The sequence below is a fragment of the Chiloscyllium plagiosum genome, unplaced genomic scaffold (assembly GCF_037043375.1).
Source record: "Chiloscyllium plagiosum isolate Xiang-an unplaced genomic scaffold, Cpla_swu_hap1 HiC_scaffold_34, whole genome shotgun sequence".
NCBI classification, from domain to species: Eukaryota; Metazoa; Chordata; class Chondrichthyes; order Orectolobiformes; family Hemiscylliidae; genus Chiloscyllium; species Chiloscyllium plagiosum.
Window position 1 is genome coordinate 2,616,326 of NW_028270172.1, and position 21,338 is coordinate 2,637,663.

The 21,338-nt window shown below is 43.1% G+C and overlaps 1 protein-coding gene across 3 annotated transcripts in view; it reads right to left on the minus strand.

Moving 5' to 3' along the window:
- The window catches only part of LOC122564564 (cadherin-18-like), a 760,480-nt gene that overhangs the window by 463,919 nt on the left and 275,223 nt on the right, over positions 1–21,338 (minus strand). For all 3 annotated transcript variants that reach the window (XM_087978470.1, XM_043719646.2, XM_087978469.1), the window contains one exon: positions 16,621–16,764. The gene's annotated coding sequence lies outside the window, so the exon portion shown is untranslated. The remainder of the gene's footprint in view (positions 1–16,620; positions 16,765–21,338) is intronic.

The following is a 21,338-nucleotide window of genomic DNA, read 5'->3' on the forward strand; positions in this document are numbered from 1 at the left end:
TCTAATGATAGAACCACTTAAATCAAAACTCAGAATAGGAAGAACATCATAATCTCACAGTTTGTCTTAACAAGAGACAAAGAGATTTGTGAAGAAAGATGAAAGATTTTAAAATGGAGCCTTGTGAAACTGGGGGTTAGTTTCAGCATAGATCAGGAAACAAAGGATTATGGGTAAATATCATGACGAGCTCAGTTACAGCAGCAGAGGTCGGACAATCAGAGGTTATTGAAAGATGGATAACAGGAAGATGACCAGGACAATACTCAAAGAAGTCAGTTTGAGTTAAAAAAGATATAAGAACAACAGAACAAGAGTAGGCCATTTAGCCCCTTGGCCTGTTCCACCATTCAATGAAATTATGGCTGATCTGTGGCCTAACTCCAATTCCTGTCTTTGGCTCATTTCCCTTGATAACTTTGCTAAACAAAAAATTATCTCTCTCAGACTTAAAATGAACAACTGATCTAGCATTCACTGCTGTTTGTTGCCGTAAGTTCCAAACATTGAATATCATTGTGTGCAGACGTGTGTGGAAATATGGACAAGGGTTTCAGCAGCAGATGAGCTGAACACAGTTCAGAATCAAGTGATGTTGCATCATGAGAAAATACAGTGTTATGGTGGATCAGATAGATGGACAGAACCTCAATTGGAGCCAAATACAACAGATCAGCACATTTAGCTTGTTGCAATCTCTACCTGGAATAACTACCCAAATGGAGTTGAAAATCACACAACACCAGGTTATAGTCCAACAGGTTTAATTGGAAGCACACTAGCTTTCGGAGCGACGCTCCTTCATCAAGTGATAGTGGAGGGCTCGATCGTAACACAGAATTTATAGCAAAAATTTACAGTGTGATGTAACTGAAATTATACATTGAAAAATTGATTGTCTGTTAAGCCTTTCATCTGTTAGAATACAGTGATAGTTTCACTGTAACTATCACTATCACTGTATTCTAACAGATGAAAGGCTTAACAGACAATCAATTTTTCAATGTATAATTTCAGTTACATCACACTGTAAATTTTTGCTATAAATTCTGTGTTACGATCGGGCCCTCCACTATCACCTGATGAAGGAGCGTCGCTCCGAAAGCTAGTGTGCTTCCAATTAAACCTGTTGGACTATAACCTGGTGTTGTGTGATTTTTAACTTTGTACACACCAGTCCAACACCGGCATCTCCAAATCGTGACTACCCAAATGAAGGCATTGTGGTGTCCATTCAAGTGATTATTTAACAGTCTGATTTAGCTTACTTTCAGTTCACAATAAGGGAAAGCAAAACATGTACAAACTCAGAGAGGACAAGGAATATATCTCACTCATAAAAGCCTTATCTGTTTATTTGAATTTCACACAAATCCTTGAATTAGTAAAAAATAAATTCTGCCCGATATTTTGGATTGTGCTTTCATGTTGGAATTCCACTTCATCCTCTATCCTGTGACACCACATCTTTGGTTCTTCTTTTCTGTTATAGAGTCATAGTCATAGAGATGTACAGCACGGAAACAGACCCTTTGGTCCAACCCGTCCATGCCGACCAGATATCCCAACCCAATCTAGTCCCACCTGCCTGCACCCGGCCCATAGCCCTCCAAACCTTTCCTATTCATATACCTATCAAAATGCCTTTTAAATGTTGCAATTGTACCATCCTCCACCACATCCTCTGGCAGCTCATTCCATACACGTACCACCCTCTGTGTGAAAAAGTTGCCCCGTAGGTCTCTTTTATATCTTTCCCCTCTGACCGTAAACCTATGCCCTCTAGTTCTGGACTCCCTCACCCCAGGGAAAAGACTTTGCCCATTTATCCGATCCATGCCCCTCATAATTTTGTAAATCTCTATAAAGTCACCCCTCAGCCTCCAGGGAAAACAACCACAGCCTGTTCAGCCTCTCCCTATAGCTAAAATACTCCAACACTGGCAACATCCTTGTTAATCTTCTCTTTCAAGTTTCACACCACCTTTCCAATAGGAAGGAGACCAGAATTGCATGCAATATTCCAGCAGTGGCCTAATCAATGTCCTGTACAGCCGCAACGTGACCTCCCAACTCCTGTACTCAATACTCTGACCAATAAAGGAAAGCATACCAAACGCCGCCTTCACTATCCTATCTAACTGTGAAATCCACTTTCAAGGAGCTATGAACCTGCACTTCAAGGTCTCTTTGTTCAGCAACACTCCCTCGGACCTTACCATTAAGTGTATAAGTCCTGCTAAGATTTGCTTTCCCAAAATGCAGCACCTTGCATTTATCTGATTTAAACTCCATCTGCCACTTCTCAGCCCATTGGCCCATCTGGTCAAGATCCTGTTGTAATCTGAGGTAACCTTCTTCGCTGTCCACTGCACCTCCAATTTTGGTGTCATCTGCAAACTTACTAAATGTACCTCTTATGCTCGCATCCAAATCATTTATGTAAATGAGAAAAAGTAGAGGACCCAGCACCCATCCTTGTGGCACTCCACTGATCACAGGCCTCCAGTCTGAAAAACAACGCTCCACCACCACCCTCTGTCTTCTACCTTTGAGCCAGTTCTGTATCCAAATAGCTAGTTCTCCCTGTATTCTGTGAGATCTAACCTTGCTAATCAGTCTCCCATGGGGAACCTTGTCGAACACCTTACTGAAGTCCATATAGATCATATCTACCACTCTGCCCTCATCAATCCCCTTTGTTACTTCTTCAAAAAACTCAATCAAGTTTGTGAGACATAATTTCCCACATACAAAGCCATGTTGACTATCCCTAATCAGTTCTTGCCTTTCCAAATACATGTACATCCTGTCCCTCAGGATTCCCTCCAACAACTTGCCCATCACCGATGACACGCTCACTCATCTATAGTTCCCTGGCTTGTCCTTACCCCCCTTCTTAAACAGTGGCACCACGTTAGCCAACCTCCAGTCTTCCGGCACCTCACCTGTGACTATCGATGATACAAATATCTCAGCAAGAGGCCAAGCAATCACTTCTTTAGATTCCCACAGCGTTCTCGGGTACACCTGATCAGGTCCTGGGGTTTAATCCACCTTTACCCGTTTCAAGACATACAGCACTTCCTCCTGTGTAATATGGACATTTTGCAAGATAAGACCATAAGACCATAAGACATAGGAGCGGAAGTAAGGCCATTTGGCCCATCGAGTCCACTCCACCATTCAATCATGGCTGATGGGCATTTCAACTCCACTTACCCACATTCTCCCCGTAGCCCTTAATTCCTTGTGACATCAAGAATTTATCAATTTCTGCCTTGAAGACATTTAGCGTCCCAGCCTCCACTGCACTCTGTGGCAATGAATTCCACAGGCCCACCACTCTCTGGCTGAAGAAATGTCTCCGCATTTCTGTTCTGAATTTACCCCCTCTAATCCTAAGGCTGTGTCCACGGGTCCTAGTCTCCTCGCCTAACAGAAACAATTTCCTAGCGTCCACCCTCTCCAAGCCATGTATTATCTTATACGTTTCTGTTAGATCTCCCCTTAATCTTCTCAACTCCAATGAATACAATCCCAGGATCCTCAGCCGTTCCTCATATGTTAGACCTACCATTCCAGGGATCATCCGTGTGAGTCTCCGCTGGACACGCTCCAGTGCCAGTATGTCCTTCCTGAGGTGTGGGGACCAAAACTGGACACAGTACTCCAAATGGGGCCTAACCATAGAAGTCACCATCTATTTCCCTACAGTCTATATCTTATATTGTTGAAATAACTCAAACGTGAGCACTTTAAACGGAACTTCAAATATCCGAGAATTAATTTTCATCAAAATATTTCATTGTTTACTGAATGTGCCAAAACTCATTTCTTGCAATATAATGATAAAACCATTCTGACAGAAGGCAAATACACAAATGGAAAGTGTTTCTATATTTTAAACTTGGCTCTTTAAATTCCATAATGCGGTTATGGTCAAATCCCTGACTCAAGACTTTTTTTCTTTTATAAAATGAAACACACTCCACAATTCTATAACAGGGAACAAAATCCCATCAACCTTGAGTTTGGGCCTTTATTTTGTGCTACTTTCAACTTGAGCTTGTCGATTACAGTGTTATGATTCACTGCAATCAGGATTACTAACAATGCATTGGCACTCATCCTTTTGCTGAGAAAAGATAATAGAATACCTTTCATCTCAGCATTTTCCCATTGAATCAAATAGATATTTCAGTCTAGGGAATGCAGCAGAATGAATTATTTTTCTCAAGGATGCTAAGGAGAATTCAACAATTGAGAGGCAGCTGTAAACACATTTGCTGTACTCTGACACAGTTAAACATTGAAGCAAATTGGTCTTTAGCAACTGGTTGGAAATGTTATCCTCCTTTTGTCTTCATGCTCACCAGTGACTCTGATTCCCTTCTTTATATTCTCTGTCTGTTTTGCTTCAACACTATATCTGCGTCTGTGGTTCAATGTCCTGTTCATCTCCAACTCCCAAAAGAATGGTCTATCTACCTTAATTAGTTTGTACCATTTTTTGTCATGTGACTCTAATACCTGTCATGTTGTTCCAACCATGTGGTTTGTCCATAGTACCATCTCATTCTTGATTTTTTTGTAATAATCTCTCTGCTTCAATTAATCGGACCATAGGTCAATCCCTTCACTTGTTATTCAGCCTGTCGACACTACACTCACACCATTTGTACTATCTTTTGACACTCTTAATTACCTGGAATTCTCTTGCAATGATCTCTCGGCCTATAAATTCTGTGCCTGTGCGCTTCCCTCCACTTCACCTGATGAAGCAGCAGTTCTCTGAAAGCTTATGATTTCAAATAAACCTGTTGGGCTTTAACCTGGTGTCGAGTGACTTCTGAATTTGTCCACCCACCCCAGACCAACAGCAGCACCTTCACATCAAAAGAATGAAGTTAGGGTGCAGTTACGAGAAAGACAAAATACTTCTACCAGAGTGAAAGCACAGAATGTGAGAGACACACACTATGCATGTTAAGAATGTTCTCCTCTGAGCTGAACAATAAAGATACAAAGGTATCTTTATCTATTGAGAATTCTACTTCCCAGATTTCTGAGGGAGCTGAATCATGACCTCAGCAGTATCCTTGCAGTCATCAGCCAGTTTTGGCTTCTGAGATCAAATTTATGTTTTGATTATGCTAAATTACTTTTTGCATCTACACTTAACAAAATGTGACCATTAAATGCACCACAGTGCAGTAATCAATGCTTTATGCAGCACATGCTGGCAGTTAAAAAAGACAAAGTGCCCATTCTGCAGCACCAAATCCAATTTATTCCATTATTATTCCCAATTGTGTTTCTAGTTGTCAGTTGTTCAGTTACACTGGGTGAACTTACTAAACATTAACAGAAACAACTCCAAATTGCTTGTTGGTAAAGTTTTAATGCATTGGGCATCCTAGGGTGTTTCCCAGGGCCCAAACTTGGGAACAGTGTCCTGATTTTGTCACAGCTTGTCCTTGCCTCATCCCACATGAGATGAACCTGACCATGCACATTCGAGCTTGCATTAACTTTCACCATGACTTTAGTGGAAATACAAGCTGATCAGCTGAAAGTGATGGGGGATCTGGAACCTGACTGAACAAAGGAACAGTGTATCTTGATAACAAATAGAACTAAACAAAGGACAGATTGAAAAAAAGTGAATTAGAGTGAGTAACATCAAACATCAAGAGAGCTAGAGAGGGAAAGGAACATTGGATTGAGATTGTACAGCAATTGACACACTGCCTGGCTCCCTGAAGCCTGTTCCACTATTTACAAAGCACAGGTTCCCTGAGAGTTTGATGGAATACTCTGCACTAGCTGGCTGGGCCAAGGGGAGGCGATGGCTACGCGATGTTATGACTGGGATATTAAACCAGAGACCCAGGTAATGACGGGGGTCTCATATTCATATCCTGTAACAGTGGATGATGGAATTTGAATTCAATTAAAACCTGGAACACAGAGTGCAACGATGACCATAAAACTGTAGGGGCAAAAACTCCTCTGGTTCACTAATGCCCTTCAGGGATGGAAATCTGCCTTCCTTACCCGGTCTGGTCTATCTGTGACTCCAGACCCATAATAATGTGGTTGAATCTGAACTGCTGTCTCAGCAATAAATGCTGGACCGGCTGGGGGCACCTATATCCTGTGAATGATTTCACACTCCTTAACAAGAGAAGGTGTGCCTTTGTTCACTCAGGTTTCAGATCCCCCCATGGTTCTCAAACAATTCATCAAATATGTGGCAAAAAACTATAAATTGAGCCCTAGCTGCGAGTACTGATATCTCGAGTCCAGTTCAATGGTAATCTCCAGGATGTTGATAATAGCATTCAGGGATGATGACGATGCCATGGAATGCCATTTCTCGTTGGAAATGGTCATTGCCTGGCATTTTTGTGCCATGAATGTTGCTTTCTACTTTTCAGCCCAAGTCTTGTCATTGCCAGGTCTTGCTGCATTTAGAACAGTTTTGTGTCAGTATCTGAGAAGTCACGAGTGGTGCTGAACATTGGGCAATCATCAGCGAACGTCCCTACTCCTGATCTTATAATGGAGGGAAGGTCATTGATGAAGACCATAGACTATAATATATAGGAGCAGAATTAGGCCATTCAGCCCATCAAGTCTTCTCTGCCATTTGATCATGGCAGATATGCTTCTCAACCCCGCTCTTCTGCCTTCTGCCTCTACCCATTGATCCCTTTACCAATCAAGATCCTATCTACCTCTGTCTTTAAGAAACTCAATGACTTAGCCTTCTATGACAATGTGTTCTACAGATTCCCCACCTTCTGAATGAAGAAATTCTTCCTCATCCCAGTTCTAATGGATTGCCCCTTTTCAGTGGAGCTGAGTGGCCAGGTCCCACTAATTGTGGAAATACCTTCTTCACATCCACTCTCTCCAGGACTCTCAGTATTCTGTCAGTTTTAATCAGATCTCCCCCCCATCCTTTTAAACTCCATCGAGTACAGACCCAGAGATCTCAACTGCTCTTCATATGACAAGCCCTTCATCTCGGGATTATTCTTGTAAACTTCCTCTGGACACCCTCCAATGATTTTGCTGCTCCTCGGATGCTGCCTGAACTGCTGTGCTCTTCCAGCACCACTAATTCAGAATCTGGTTTCCAGCATCTGCAGTCATTGTTTTTACCCCTCCAATGCCAGCACATTCTTCCTTAGATACAGAGCCAAAACTGCTCACTGTATTCCAAATGTGTCTTGACCAGAGGCCTATACAACCTCAGCAGTACATTTCTGCTCTTGTAGGCCTCTTGAAATGAATATTTACATTGCACTTACCTTCCTAACTGCCAACTGAACCTGAATGTTAACCTGAAGAGAATCCTGAGCTAGGACTGTTAAGTCTCCTTCTGCTTGAAATTTCTGAAGTCTTTCTCTATTTAGAAAATAGTCTCAGCCTCTATTCTCCCGGTAAAAGTGCATAATCTCATACTTTCTCATACGGTATTCCATTTTTCACTTATTTGCCCACTTCCCGAGCCTGTCCAATGCTTTCTGTAGCCTCCTTGCTTCCTCAACATTACCTGTCCATCCACCTCTCTTTGTGTCATCTGCAAATGTAGCCACAATGCCCTTAGTTCCTTCATCCAGATTGTTAACTGACCCCTTGTGGAACTCACGAGTCACCAGCTGCCATCCTAAAAAAGACCCCTTTATCCACACGGTCTGCCTTCTGCCAGTCAGCCAATCCTCTGTCCATGCCAGTACCTTAACCCTAACACTATGGGCTCTTAGCAGCACCTTGTCAAATGCCTTGTGGAAGTCAAATAGATCATGCCCATTGGCTCTCCTTTCTCTAACTTGCTTGTTACCTCCTCAAAGATTTGTCAGCAAAACCTCCATCTTGACAAAGCTGTGCTGACTCTGCCCTATTTTACCATGCACTTCCAAATCGTCCTCATAATGGACTTTGTAGTGAGCATGATAGTGAAGCAGCTGAAAATGGTTAGATCTAAGACAATACCCTGAGGAATTTCTTTGGTGTCAGATCTATCTCCAACTAACAGAGTGTTTTCCACCTGATACCCATTGACTCCAGTTTTGTTAGGGTTCTTGATCGTACAATCAGCTAATTGCAGCTTTGCAGCAAAGCACAGTCACTCTCATTGGTAGAATTCGGTTCTTTTGTTTGAACCAAGGCTGGAATGAGGTCAGGAGCTGAGTGACCCTGGGGGAACCCAAACTGGGTGTCACCGAGCAGGTTATTGCTGAGCAGTTGGTGCTTGATAGCTCCGTTGATCACACAGTCCATCACTTTACTGAAGATCGGGCAGTAATTGGCTGGGTAGGATTTGTCCTGCTTTTTGTGGACAGGATATACTTGGACAATTGTCCATACTGTTGGCTAGATGGTAGTGATGTCACTGTACTGGAACAGCTTCACTTTGATGAGCCTCCTCCTTTAGTGACCTTCCTGAAGTTTCCTCCTCCTTATCCTCCTGCAAATTGTTTAATTGTCCATCAATACTTCAACTATATCTGACAAGACTGTAGAGCTTAGTGAGCTTTGTCACTTGAAGCTAATGCTGTTTGATTTGTCAGTAGTCCTGTTTGATGGCTATGGCTTCACAGATTGACACCTCATCTTCAGGTCTGTCTGATGTTGCTCCTGACATGCCCTCCTGCACTCTCCATTGAACCAGGGTTGATCCCCTGGCTTGACGAGAATGGCTGAGGGGGATATGCTGGGCCACGAGGTTACAGATCGTGTGGAATGCAAGTTTGCTGCTGTCGATTGCCCTGCCTCGAGTTACCAAATCTTTGCAAATCATATCCCATTTTGCAAGGCAGGATCATCCTAATGTGAAATCATGACAGCCTGTTTGGTGATCACCCGTATTCCTACTGTCAGGGACAGATGTGTCTGCAGTTGGCAGATTGATACAGTTGAAGTTTAAAATGTTTTTCCCTCTTGTTGGTTCCCTCGCCACGTGCTGCAGACCCAATCTAGCAGCTATGTCCTTTAGGACCCAACCAGCTCGATCAGTAATGCAGCTGCTACACCACACTTGGTGATGAGTATTGAAGACTCCAGTCAGAGTACATTCCATGTCCTTATCACTCTCTAGGTTGTCTTCAACAGGGAGGAGTACACCCGCTTCATCAACTGAAAGAGTTGGGTAATGAGTGGTGGAAGTATATGCTAATCAACAGGATCACGCTTGAGCTGATGTCATGAGACTTCATGTGTCCAGAATCAAGAAATCTCATGGCATCATTCAAACATGCAGCTGGGAGTGGCAGAGGTGGGTAACATCAGAGAAATGAAAATACCAGACCCTTATGCTGTCACAGCAATGTGAATGGTAGTGTCAAATAGGGCTTAAAGACTGTGACAGTTCAGCCTGCAAGTAATTTCCAGGAACAGAATGGAGTCAGTGGCGAAACATTGTTGGTGTGGGACTGTAAACAATAGCGCTGATTTACCTCCTCCTTAATGTGAGGAAAAACCCACTCATCAAATCCTGGTTGTCGGACTCACTTTTTAACATATTACAGGGAGTGAGAGAGTGAGAAAAATAGTGATGAGCTACCATTCAATGCCATTCATGTACACGTGGGATCTTAATGTTGTCTTTCTCAATGGTGTCATTGTGAGGCAATATGTAGCCAATCACTGGCCTCTTCATATATCTCCCACTTATCATGAATCCTTTAAAAGCTGACCATTTTATCTGAATATTTTGTGATACTGTAGATTAAAACAACATCCATTCAGGGACTAATAATCTCATCATGTCCAATGGCAGCTATTAAAAGCCACAATGACACAGGTATTACTGGCAGTCTCAAAGCATTTGTTGATGTTTATAAATTCACAAACAATTAATGTATTTTTAGAATTGATATATTTAACCCAAATATTTATTAATAATGCCTCCTTCAGAAACAAAACTAAGCGATTTGAGCAATTGACAGTTTCTGGATTAGGCCTGAGTCCTTCCACATTGAGGAAATTTCTATTTCTCCGTGAAAATCATGTTATCAATTCTCAAACATGTTTTTCAGAGAGTTTTGGTCATCTATGTGCTTGTGTTGAACTGTAAGGTCAGTGGGTCCCTTCCAGGATCAATCCAAATGAGGAACAGGCAAGGAGAGCAAAACACATTCTCGTCTTTACCATCATGCAGTGAGAAATCTTTCTGGCAATGTGTTGCCCACTTCGGGGAGTTCAATGTGAACACTCTCTATTTACTGTGACAAAGCAAGCAATGTTTACAGGACCTTACTGAATGAGGAGTAATTCATTTAATTAAGCTTTGCTTTTATTTCTGAGCCATAGAATTAAAGCGATATTTTTTCTTTTACTCTTCATTCCTGGCTATTCTGAATATGCAAGGGACTTGAGAAAGTTTCAGTGCTTTTTAATTATACACGGTAATGATATGACTATAATGAAGAACCATCCTTTCTAAACAATTGGCAGAGAAACCTAGTAATTAAAATACCACATTTGTTTGGCTGCAATTAAGAGTTCACATGTGGAATTGTCTGTTCAGAGACTTGACTCCTGAGACTTAGAAAACATTAGTGAGGTGTTTTCATGGTGGCAGATAATTATTTTTTGATACCTGAAATTGACATGTTGCTCAAATTTATTTGTCTAGAAACAGTCTCAACTCATACACAGACGAAAGATAAACTAACAGAGACCAGCAATAAGGAGAATGAAGCTTGAGTAGGCATAAAAACTCAAAAATTATCTCTCAACTAAATTCTACTGCCACATAGAAGTATAGTTCAGGTGGCAACCTTGAATAAACATCTAGGAATTGCAATTTGTCTTTGTAGTTGATGCCAAAAATACACAAGGTTGTAGGATAAACCCCAAGATTAGTGGGCAAGGGAAAAAGGAGTGTGATAGGGACCAAAAATCAGTTGCAGTCCAAAAGCAATTGGGCCGTCAGAAATCAGGGATACTCCTCAGGTTCATTTTGTGGACATTTTAGCTGACAAGTCTACAGTCCTGAAACTTATATTGGCTATAGTCATTACCTGGTACTTGTGTGGTGCAAATTTTCTTGTCACTTACTCGGAGTTGATTGAGAAGATCACCTTGATCTTACTGACTCATGGAAAAGATTTAACAGACCCTAAAGTCTTGTTCAGATCTTAGCTCTTACAGTCACTGACTGATAGTGGCTCTGAGTTTGTGAGATTGCTTAAAGTGAGTGTGCAGCCCACTTTGCAAATTCTTACTTTCATTGAGGACTATCCTCTTTATTTTGATGATGTAAGTCACTCAACATCAGCTTGCGCTACAGTTTCTACAATTGGAGGTGTGTTCATGCCCTCCTGTGACGGTGGTGTTGTTGGGGTTTGGGGTTAACAGGAAGAGCTCTAGATCATAAAGCTGCACTGTGACAAGACAGGAGATGGATAATGAGGACCCTGTACGGCCAATTAACCAAGCTGCTTTGACCTGATGTCGAGTTTCCTGAATGTTACTGGAGCTGCACTTAACACAAGTGGGAAGTATTCCATTGAATATCAAGGGGACATAGTTTAGACTAGATTAGATTAGATTGCCCACAGTATGGAAACAGGCCCTTCAGCCCAACAATACTTTGGTGTGGCATGGTGGCTCAGTGGTTAGCGCTGCTGCCTCACAGCACCAAGGTCTCAGGTTTGATCCCAGCCTCGGGCGACTCTCTATGAGGAATTTGCATATTCTCCCTATGTCTGCGTGGGTTTCCTCCCACAGTCCAAAGATGTGCAGGTCAGGTGAATTGGCCATGCTAAATTGCCCATAGTGTTAGGTACATCATTCAGAGGGAATGGGTCTAGGTGGGTTACTCTTCGTAGGGTCGGTGTGGACTTGTTGGGCTGAAGGGCCTGTTTGCACACTGTAGGGAATCTAATCTAATCTAATACTGACCCTCCAAAGAGTAACCCACCCAGACCCATTCCTTTACCCTATACTTACTCCTGACTAATGCACCTAACACTATGGACAATTGACCTGACCCGCACATCTTTGGATTGTGGGAGGAAACCAGAGCACCCGGAGGAAACCAACATAAACCGTAGTTACATTCTCTTAGTGGATTTGGTCAATGTCTGGCAGTTGTGTGGCATGAATGCCACTTGTCAGTCCAAAGGTGAATATTGTCTCGATCTTATTGCATTTGAACAAGGACTGCTTCAGTATCTGAAGAGTTGCAACTGGTGTTGAACATTGTGCAATCATTGGTGAACATCCCCACTTCTGACCATATAGAACATAGAACATAGAATAATACAACACAGTACAGCACTCCTTATGATGGAGGGAGGGTCATTGATGAAGCAGTTGAAGATGGTTGGGTCTAGGAAACGTCCCTGGAGGAACACACTTGATGTTAAAAATTCTAAAACTAATTCTAGAAACAGAAAACTAGAGAAAATGATTCATAGAATCTCACCTGATTAATACAAGTGACTATTTGTAGAATTTAATTTATTTTAAGTGCAGAATACCTTGAAGTATTGAAATTGTTTTTCAACATTTTACATGGAAATCTTTGAGCAGTCTGATGTGTTTTCAAAAAGCACCACTGCTCGAAATTTGATCTTGACAGCCGGTATGATAATTACTAATGCGTGAGAAAAAAGAAGGGGAAAAGAGGTTGGAGGAGAAATCCAGCTCATGACAATAACACAAGCGTCATGCTGCCACACAGATCATCTATTTTGTTTCCAATTACAGCGACAGACCTCCATTATGGAGGGGTCTGCGACATTCCCTCCATGTTCTGCTATAGCTGAACATGTAGCCTTCCCTCTGGGCATCAGTTTCAGCAGGGATTCTCCCGATAGCTGACTGTAGCCCTGTGGGATCCCTCCCCGAGATTCCATATAGCATTTTAGTGAGCAGGAGACCTGAACAGAAACTCAAATCAATTACATCTAATGTACAATATCACAAGCTTATCACTGAATGGGTGTTAAATAAAAACCTCAAATAGCCACTTCCCTGTTGTAAGTGAGAAAGTGTTGCTCTTGTAGTGAATCATAATTAAAGCAAAATATAGAGGATGAAGAATTACAAAGCTGCAGTGAATGGAAAGCCCATAAACTGCAACACAAAAATAAATTCTATTAGTACTTGGTAAATCCATCTTTAATTGATTATGGATTGAATGTTGGTTAAGCACCATTTTTCCTCCTGTTTTCTGTTAATTGGTTCTCTCATCTACTGCAGTTGGAGCAGCCATTAGTTTAATGGGGATAAAGCTTTAGCTTTTGTTATTCACCTTTACTTGTTTAACAGAATATTTAGACCTAACACGTAACTTCTCAGCAGACCAATTGTATCTGCACAGATAGATTGAGAACAAGTTCTGAATGGGGGGTGGGTGAGGCAAGCGTTCCAGGTCCCCTTCAAGTGGAGTACCATTCTAGTGTTTGAACAGTGGAGAGACCACCAAGCACAGATTGGACGATGAGGATAATCTGCTCAGGTGAAACTTTTTGTTACTTGTTCTTGGGATATGGGTATGACTGGCTGGACCAGCATTTATTGCCCTTCTCTAATTACCATGAGAGAAGGTGATGGTGAGTTGCAGTCTATGTGCTGTTGATACATCTGCTAAACCATTAGGGAGGGAATTCTAGGATTTTACCCCCATGTTAGTTAAGGAACAGCATGATATTTCCAAGTCAGGATGGTGAGTGACCTTGAGGGAAGCTCCCAGTGGGTGGTGTTCCCAATGTATCTGCTGCATTCGATGGTTTCGGTTTTGGTTTAGAAGATGCATTCTGAGGAGCTTTGGTGAATTTCTGTAGACCATCTTGTAGATGGTACCTACCACTGCTACTGAGCATCGGTGGTGGAGGGATTGGATGTTTCTGGGTGTAGTGCTGTCAAGCGGGCTGCGTTGGGTTAGAGTATTCCATCACACTCCTGACTTGTTCTTTGTAGATGATGGGAGGAGTCAGGAAATGCAGGATTCCTAGCCTCTGACATGCTCATGTGGCCATTGTATTTTTACAAGTCTAGCTCAGTTTCTGGTCAATGATAACCTTCAGGTTATTGATAGTTGGCTTTTAGTGAGTGTAATGCCATTGGATGTCAAGGAGCAATGGCTACATTTTCTTCTGTTGACTATAGTCATTACCTGGTACTTGTGTGGTGCAAATTTTCTTGTCACTTACTCGGAGTTGATTGAGAAGATCACCTTGATCTTACTGACTCATGGAAAAAGTTTAATGGACCCTAAAGTCTTGTTCAGATCTTAACTCTTACAGTCACTGACTGATAGTGGCTCTGGTTTTGTGAGATTACTTAAAGTGAGTGTGCAGCCCACTTTACAAATTCTTACTTTCATTGAGGACTGTCCTCTTTATTTTGATGATGTAAGTCACTCAACATCACCTTGCACTGCAGTCTCTACAATTGGAGGTGTGTTCACGTCCTGCTGTGATGGTGGTGCTGCTGGGATTTGGGGTTAACAGGAAGAGCTCTAGATCATGAAGCTGCACTGTGACAAGACAGGATTCCTGATGAAGGGCTTTTGCCCAAAACGTTGATTTTCCTGCTCCTTGGATGCTGCCTGACCTGCTGTGCTTTTCCAGCACCACTCTAATCTAGCCTCTGACCTCCAGCATCTGCAGTCCTCACTTTCACCCTGCACCTACTCTTTCCCTAGCTATCCCCTTGCTCCTTATATTTGCAGAAAACACATTGGGATTTTCCTTAATCCTGTTTACCAAAGACATTTCATTGTCCATTTTAGCCCTCTGAATTCCTTTTGAGTTCTTTCCTGCTATCTTTGTATTCTTTGATGGTTTTGTGTATCTTCAGTTTCCTATGTCTCCTTTTCCTTTTTGGACTAAGCTCACAATTTCTCTTTTCATGCAAGTTTCCTGAATCTTGCCATTCTTTTCCTTCATTTTCATGGGAACATACTGGTCCTGAACTTGAACCAAATGGCCTATAAAAGATTCCCACATGCCAGATATGGATATCCCCTCACACAGCTGCTCTTAATCTATATTCCCTAGTCCCTACCTAGTGGGAGTTAGCCTTCCCTCAGTTTAGTACTTCCACCCAAGGACCTCTCTTGCACTTATCCAGAAGTAACTTTAAAACTTACAGAATTATGGTCACTGTTCCTGAAATGCTCCCTAACTGAAACTTCAATCTACCAGGTCTAGTGTGACCCCTTCCCAAGTTGGACTATTTTAATACTGTTTTAAAAAAATCAATGTGGATACACCTAATAACTTCACCCCCATCCAAGCCCCTGGTACTAGGCAAGTCCCAGTCAATATAGGGGAAGTTAAAATCACCCATCACAACAACCCTGTTGTTCTCACATTTTCCATAATCTGTCTATATATCTGTTTCTCTACCTCCTGCTGATTGTTGGAAAGCCTGCAGTACAATCCCATCAAAGTGACTGCGCCCTTCCTATTCCTGAGCTCGACCATATGGCCTCTCTGGGTAAGCCCTCCAAGGTGTCCTCCCTCAGTACAGCTGTGATATTCCCCCTAATCAGTAACACAACTCCCTACCTCCTGTTATATCCCTCTCCATCTTGCCTGAGACAACTAAATCCCAGAACGTTAAGGTACCAGTCTTATCCCTGTCTCAACCAAGTCTCTGTAGAACGATCAAAAATTTTTCAGAACCTCCACACGCAAACCCATTAAAAGTGGGACTGTAAGATTCAGCCCTTTCGCACAAGCCCTCCCCACCTGATCCCAACAATTTCCAGACTTACACAAAGGGTTTCCATTGCTCCCATTGAGGGGGTAGAGAAAAAAAATCAACATTTAAGTTGAACTTTCCTGGAGTTGAAGTGAAAATGTCCCAAAACATGATAAAAACCAGCTTCCAATCAAAAGGAAAACCACACGCTTACCGAATTTCTTCAAATTAATTTCCAGAAAACATAATACAATCATCTTCAAATTCTACATTTTTGCATTGATCTATGGGTTTTCTGTTTGGAAAGAAGGTTTAATGGCTTTGTGTTTTATTTGTGTTTGAAGTTGATGCTGTGTTCAACACCTTGTAAAGATAATTGACTTTTATATTTCTGTTGTGCCCTTTTACCAAGGGTCCCTGGATTATTCCTGTCTGTATGACAGATCCTGTATTGAGGATAAGGTTCCTGAATTCTCAGGCAATATTGGGTTTCTGCTCTGATTTATGAGTCAGGAGTCTATCAGATATTATTACCATTCACAAGGAAGTCATTGAGTGGTTGTAATTAAGTGCCCAACCATAGAATGTCCTGCACACTGTGATGGAGTAACCTGATGTCTGTAAAAAGCTGCAGTTGTGGCATTGAGAGGCACAATTCTACTTTTTGCTTGATGAATCTTAACTAAGGTTCAGCACAGAGCCACACTGACCTTGACAATAGCTGGGTTAAACACTTTAAAAAATGACCTTTCTTTTCTAAAGTAATTTTCTTCACTAAAATGTCAGGAAGCCATTTTTCACTCTGTGCGAGCATAACCAGGAAACATTTAGAATGAAGGCTCACTTTTCAATTAAACAATAGGCAATTAACATACTGTTCAACTTATTGGTAATGGTTAGGAAACACAGGTCACAGAGAGGATGGAAAGGTATAAAACTCACAATCCTGTAGAAGGCATCAGAGAAACTGCTCAAGCAGATGTGACTCTGAAAGCATTAATCTTGGCCAATTTGTGACCTCTTCCAGCAGAAACCATCTTCAGATTATACTTCTGTGTCTTGCATCAGGCAATCATATACGAAAGCCTAAAGGATGAGAAAGTTGACATTTTAGATTTTTGTTCTCTTGTCCTGCCATTAACAAATATTTCTTCAAAAAAAAAACAAGGACTAGTAAAGGTGAAATGAACAATTGGCACACTGGGCCCAGAACATTGTGGATTTATAAAATCTGCTCGGTCATTTCGAAAGCAGCCAGGGCACCGTTGTGTTTTCCTCCCCCACAGTGAGCTCCAGAGGGAGGCGTTCAGAATAGTATGGCCCTCTCCAAGGGAGGACTGAACTGTGTGAGCAGCTTTAAAGCTCTCTCCTTTAGGATGCAAATACAGAGAAAGAGCCTGACAAGATTACAGTCTGTTCATGAAATACCTGTTGAGCACCTCACTAATTGGTTAAACTACCTGCTCACTGCTGACATATCACTTCAAGAGAGAACATGTTGATGAGCCAGGATGGAGAATAACAGCCATCTCTCAGGTGAACCTGCAGCACAGAGTGTGAAGGACAGTCGCTGTATTTTCCTGCAGCAAACAGATGTTAAGTTTCTGATGAACAATCCTATAACAGATAGTGAAACAGACCTATTGGGCAGCACGGTGGCTCAGTGGTTAGCACTGCTGCCTCACAGCGCCAGGGACCTGTGTTCAATTCTAGCATCAGGGGACTATCTGTGTGGAGTTTGCACATTTTCCCCTAACCCCCATGGTTTCCCCCCTGTGCTCTGGTTTCCAAGCACAATCCAGGTTAGGTGGATTGGCCAGGGGGGTTGTAGGGTTACAGGGTGAGGGGGTGGGTATGGGGGTGATCCTCTATGGATGGTGAGTGTGTGCTGAATGGCCAGCTCCCATGGTTTGGGTTTCTGTGATTATTATGATTGAATTAAACAGATGCTACATTTAGTTAGCTGCCCTGATCTGAAATTGGTAGACCCTGTGTCAGTAATCTCAGAACCACAATACTCACTGCTCTCAGATATGTTGCAACTGTTTCTGCAGTTCCACCTCCCAGGAAGATACAGGGAGGCTACAAAGCATCATGGAGTGAGCCCGAGACTCCCATTTCAAAAGTTCACCCCCTCACACCTTCAGCTTGCCTTCAGAGAACTGGAAAAAAATTGGCCCATGATCCTCTTTGTTTTCCCAACCCCCATTCCATCAGAGCCCAACAGGTTAGCTCTCACTGTAGAGAGAAATACAAAGCAAACTGCAAAGAATGATTTCAGAATAGACAATGGGAAAGTCTCCTCTGATTCACCAAGGCTGTTAAAATATTCCAGGAGAGTACAGTAAATGATTCTTCCCGCAGCACCCACCCAGATTCTAAATGTTGACCACACTTGGGAATTCACTGCACTTTTCTGAACACCTTCATTTGGATTCAATGTGAACAATGCTGAGGTGCCTCATACTGTCTAAATAAGGCCATAAGAAATAGGAAAAGGAGGAGGCCTTTCAGCCCCTCAAGTTAGTTCCAGCATTCAAAAGGATGATTGATTTATTGATCATTGCTCCAACAGTCACTTTCCTGCATTTACCTCACAAGCCTGGACTCCCTGACTGATCAAGAATCTATCTTCCTCTTAAATAGAGGGTGGTAGGTGCTTGGAACACGTTGCCAGCAGAGGTAGTCGAGGCGGGCTTGGTAGATTCATTTAAGGTGCATCTAGACAGATGCATGAGTAGGTGGGGAGCAGAGGGATACAGATCCTTAGGAATTGGGCAATAGGTTTAGACAGTTGATTTGGATCGGCTCAGGCCTGGAGGGCCGAAGAGCCTGTTCATGAGCTGTAAATTTTCTTTGTTCTTTGTTCTGTATACACAAGGCCTCTGTTCCTATAGTTTTTAGTTTATTTATTCATCAGGTGAAGGTGTCACTGGCTAGACTAGTTTGAAAGGTTTGCAAATCTTTCAGAGAAGAAATCCTTCCTCAGAATTAATTGATTTCCCTTTATTCTGAGACTATGGCCTCTGGTCCTAGACTGTCCCATGAGATGAAACACCCTCTCAGATTTACCCTGTCAAGCCCTTTAAGAATCCTATACGTTTCAACCAGATCACCTCTCATTCTTCTAAACGTCATTAAGACAATCCCTCCATCCCAGGATCATCCTGGTGAATTTTCTCTGAACAGCCTTCCATGAAATGATATGATAACCTTCCTTCGATAAGGGACCAAAACTGCTCACATTACTCCAGATGTGGTCTCACCAATATTAGAACTTGTGAAACAATTTACTTAGCTGTTGGATCATTACATTGTTTCCAAGGGTCTGAGTTTAGAAAGTTGAGATTAGGATTCCTGGTGCAGTCACATACTTGTCGAACTGGATCATGAGATGTACTGCCCTATTATCACTGATACTCCAGCCATCATCTAGAAAAGAGCTTTCCCTCTGGTAAGTGAGCAATTTAAAAATACACACGTCAAGCAGGAATAAACCATTCAGTCTCAAGCCTGTTCCATCGTTCAATAGGATTGTAGTTGATCCAGTTTCTCCACATAACCCAAATCACCTTTCAGCCACTTATCAGAAACATATCAACCTCTGAAGCACTTAGGCAGTAGACCTGATTACTGTGTCTGATCTGTTCCTATGCTGAAATGAGCACCCAGATTAATGTCTTAAAGCTCAGGTAAAGGAGAGATGAGATGTTCATGCATTCCTACTTTGAGTTGTCAAATGAGGTGATCTTAAGAGAACCATTGCCTGTGACCTCAAAGAAGGTGGAGACTTCAGATCGTAGTAAAGAGAGGTTAAAGACATCTACAAATACTCCCACCAGCTGGTCCATACAGGATCTGGCCAGGGACTCGTATCTAGGCTAGTCACTTTTCATGGGTTCTCTCTTAGGAAGAGTTAAAAAGTGTGGTGCTGGAAAAACACAGCCAGTCAGAGGAGCAGGAGAGTCGATGTTTCAAGCATAAGCTCTTCATCAGGAATGGTAGAGTGGGGGTGGTGGGGGGGGAGGGTAGCAAGGGGGCTGAGAGATAAATGGGGGTTGGAGCTGGGAGGAAGGTAACTGTGAATGGGATAGGTAGATGTAGGTGGGGGTCATGGTGGTAGGTCAGAGAAGACCATAGAGTGGATAGGTGGAAAGGAAAATGGACAGGTAGGACAGGTCAAGAGGGTGGTGCCAAGTTGAAGGGTTGGATCCGGGATGAAGTGGTAGGAGGAGGGATGAGGAAACTGGTGAAATCCACGTTGATCCCATGTGATTGGAGGGCCCCAACGTTCTTCCTTCAGTCGTCGGTGGCTCGAATTTGGTGGTGGAGGAGGCCCAGGACTGGCATGTCCTTGGTGGAGTGGGAGGGGGAGTTAGTGTTCGGCCACAGGTAGGTGGGATTGGTTGGTGCATGTGTTCCGGAGATTTCTTTGGAATGTTCCATGAGTTGGCTTCCTGTCTCCCCAATGTAGAGGAGACCACATTGACAGCAACGGACACTGTAGATCTCCCCAATGTAGAGGAGACCACATTGACAGCAACGGACACTGTAGATCTCCCCAATGTAGAGGAGACCACATTGACAGCAACGGACACTGTAGATCTCCCCAATGTAGAGGAGACCACATTGACAGCAACGGATACTGTAGATGTGGTGCTTGGATGCATAGGAAACCTCTGCCGGATGTGGAAGGATCCTTTGGGGGGTCTTGAATGGAGGTGAGGGGGGAGGTGTGGGAAGGTGTCAGGATTGGAGGGTGGTTTTAGTGAGGGGGGAGGGGTTGGACCTAACGAAAATGATCTCTGTGGAATGCTGAAAGTGGTGTGGAGGGTCTGACTGTAGGTGGCAGAAATGGTGAAGGATGATGTGTTGTATCCGGAGATTGGTGGGGTGGGGATGAGGACCAGGGCGGGGGGGGGTTTTATCCTTGATGTGGTCGGAAGGATGGGGTCTAAGGGTGAAGGTGTGGGAAGTGGAGGAGAACATCTCCAGGACACATGCCCACTGCCCTGTGGCCAAACAGTTCAACTCCCTCTCCCACTCCGCAAAGGATATGCAGGTCCTGGGCCTCCTCCACCGCCAAACTCTAGCCACCCAACACCTGGAGGAAGAACATCTCATCTTCCACCTTGCGACCCTCCAACCACGTGGACGTAAATGTTGGTTTCACAAGTTTCCCCTCCCCCCACCTCATCGCTGATCCAACCATCCAACTCGGCACTGCCATCTTGACCTGTCCTACCTGTCCATCTTCCTTCCCATCTGTCCGCTCCACTCTCCTCTCTGACCTATCACCATCACCCGCAACCTCCATCTGCTTTTGGATTCCCAGCTACCTTCTCCCCAGTCCCACCCCCTCCCATATATCTCTCAGCCCCCTTGCCTCCCACCCCAATGCCTCCACCACCCTTCCCTCCCCCCCCCCCAATTCCTGATGAAGGGCTTATGATGAAACATTGAATCTTTTGCTCTTTGGATGCTGCCAGACCAGCTGTGCTTTTCCAGCACCACACTTTTTGATTCTGATCTCCAGCATCTGTACTTTCTCCTCACTCTTCGAAAGGTCAATCTGTCGTCTGCTGCAGTGAGTGTGGGTACAGATGGACCCGAGGCTCTCAGGGCAGGTGACATTGTTTCGCTGACCTTCAGTTCAGAGC